At 41.9% G+C, this 1870-nt stretch overlaps 1 non-coding gene across 1 annotated transcript; it reads left to right on the forward strand.

Annotated features, from left to right (window-relative positions):
* The first annotated feature begins 1458 nt into the window (after positions 1-1458).
* On the forward strand, positions 1459-1530 carry TRNAM-CAU. The gene has a single exon. It is a non-coding gene; the product is annotated as a tRNA-Met (tRNA).
* Positions 1531-1870: the final 340 nt, after the last annotated feature.

The raw sequence follows: 1870 nt of genomic DNA on the forward strand, positions 1-1870 counted from the left end.
CCTATTTTCCCTTTTTTTCCCCATTTTTCTCCTTTTTCCCACAATTTTCCCCCTTTTCCCCCTATTTCCCCTTTTCCCCATTTTTCTCCTTTTCCCCTCAATTTTCTCCTTGTTTTTCCCAATTTGCCCCTTTCCCCCCCATTTTCCCTTTTTTTCCCCATTTTTCTCCTTTTTCCCCCCAAATTTCTCCTCGTTTTTCCCGATTTTCCCCCCTATTTTCCCTTTTCCCCCATTTATCTCCTTTTTCACCCAATTTTCTCCTTGTTTTTCCCAATTTCTCCCCCTCTTTTCCCCTTTTCCCCCCATTTTTCTCCTTTTCCCCCCCATTTTCCCTTTTTTCCCCAATTTTCTCCCTTTCACCCCAATTCTCTCTTTTATTTTTTCCCCAATTTTCTCCTTTTTTCCCCACAATTTTCTCCATTTTCCCCAAATTTCTCCTTTTTTCCTTTATTTTCTCTTTTCCCCCAATTTTCTCCCTTTTTCCTGATTTTCTCCTTTTTTTAAAATTTTCTCTTCCCCCCCCAACTTTCTCCTTTTTCCCCAATTTTCTCCTTTTTTTCCCAACTTTCTCCTTTTTTTCCTTTATTTTCTCTTTCCCGCCAAATTTTCTCCCCTCTTCCCCCCAATTTTCTCCCCTTTTTCTCCGATTTTCTTCCTTTTCCCCAATTTTCTCCTTTTTTTTCCTTTATTTTCTCTTTCCCCCCCTATTTTCTCCCCTTTTTCCCCGATTTTCTCCTTTTTTCCCCAATTTTCTCCCCTTTTTCCCCGATTTTCTCCCTTTTCCCCAATTTTCTCCTTTTTTTTCCTTTATTTTCTCTTTTCCCCCAATTTTCTCCCTTTTTTTCCCCATTTTTTTCCTTTTTGTCCCAATTTTCTCCCCTTTTCCCCCGATTTTCTCCTTTTTCCCCCAATTTTCTCCCTTTTTTTCCCCAATTTTTTCCTTTTTTCCCCAATTTTTCCCTTTTTTTCCTCACTTTCCCTCCTCTTCTGCACCCCGGCATTTCCTAACCCCCCCGATTTTCTCCCTTTTTTTCCCCAATTTTTCCCTTTTTTCCCTCACTTTCCCTCCCTTTTCCGCCTCTTCTGCACCCCGGCATTTCCTAACCCCCCCCCCCAAAAACGATTCCAGGTTTGGGTTCGCTCCTGGAGATCCGGAACTTTTTAATAAAAAAAAGGTGGAAAAAAAGGAAAAAAGGTGGAAAAAAGGGGTGAAAAATGGGGGAAACGGGGAAAAATGGGGGAAAAACAAAGAAAAGAGGGAGAAAACCTTAAAAAAAGGGCAAAAAAAATTTAAAAAAACCCGAAAAATGAAATTCTGAGAAGGGGTGAGAGCGGGGAAAGGCAAAGAAAAGGGAGAAAAAACCTGGGGAAAAAGCGGCGCCACCCAGGGAGGGAAAAGAGGGAAATTTGGGTTAATTTTGGTTAATTGGGATTAAATTAAGGAGGTTTCTCAGGAGCAGCAGAGTGGCGCAGCGGGAGCGTGCTGGGCCCATAACCCAGAGGTCGATGGATCGAAACCATCCTCTGCTAATTTCCTTTTCTCCCTTCAATTTCCCCTTTTCTCCCCCATTTTTCCCTCAGTTTTCCCCTTTTTCCCCCTCATTTTTCCCTTTTTCCCTCTAATTTTTTCCCTCATTTTCCCTCATTTCCTCAATTTTCCCCCTCAATTTCCCAATTTTCCTTCAATTCCCCCCCTTCTTTCCCCTCATTTTTCCCGTTTTCCCTCAATTTTCCCCTTTTTCACTCATTTTCCCCTTTTTCCCCTCAATTTTCCCATTTTCCCTCAATTTTCCCCTTTCTTCACTCATTTTCCCCCTTTTTTCCCTCAATTTCCCCCTTTTTTCCCCTCATTTTTCCCCCTTTTCCCCCA

The sequence above is a fragment of the Corvus brachyrhynchos genome, unplaced genomic scaffold (genome assembly GCF_000691975.1).
Source record: "Corvus brachyrhynchos isolate BGI_N302 unplaced genomic scaffold, ASM69197v1 scaffold627, whole genome shotgun sequence".
In the NCBI taxonomy this organism is placed as follows: domain Eukaryota; kingdom Metazoa; phylum Chordata; class Aves; order Passeriformes; family Corvidae; genus Corvus; species Corvus brachyrhynchos.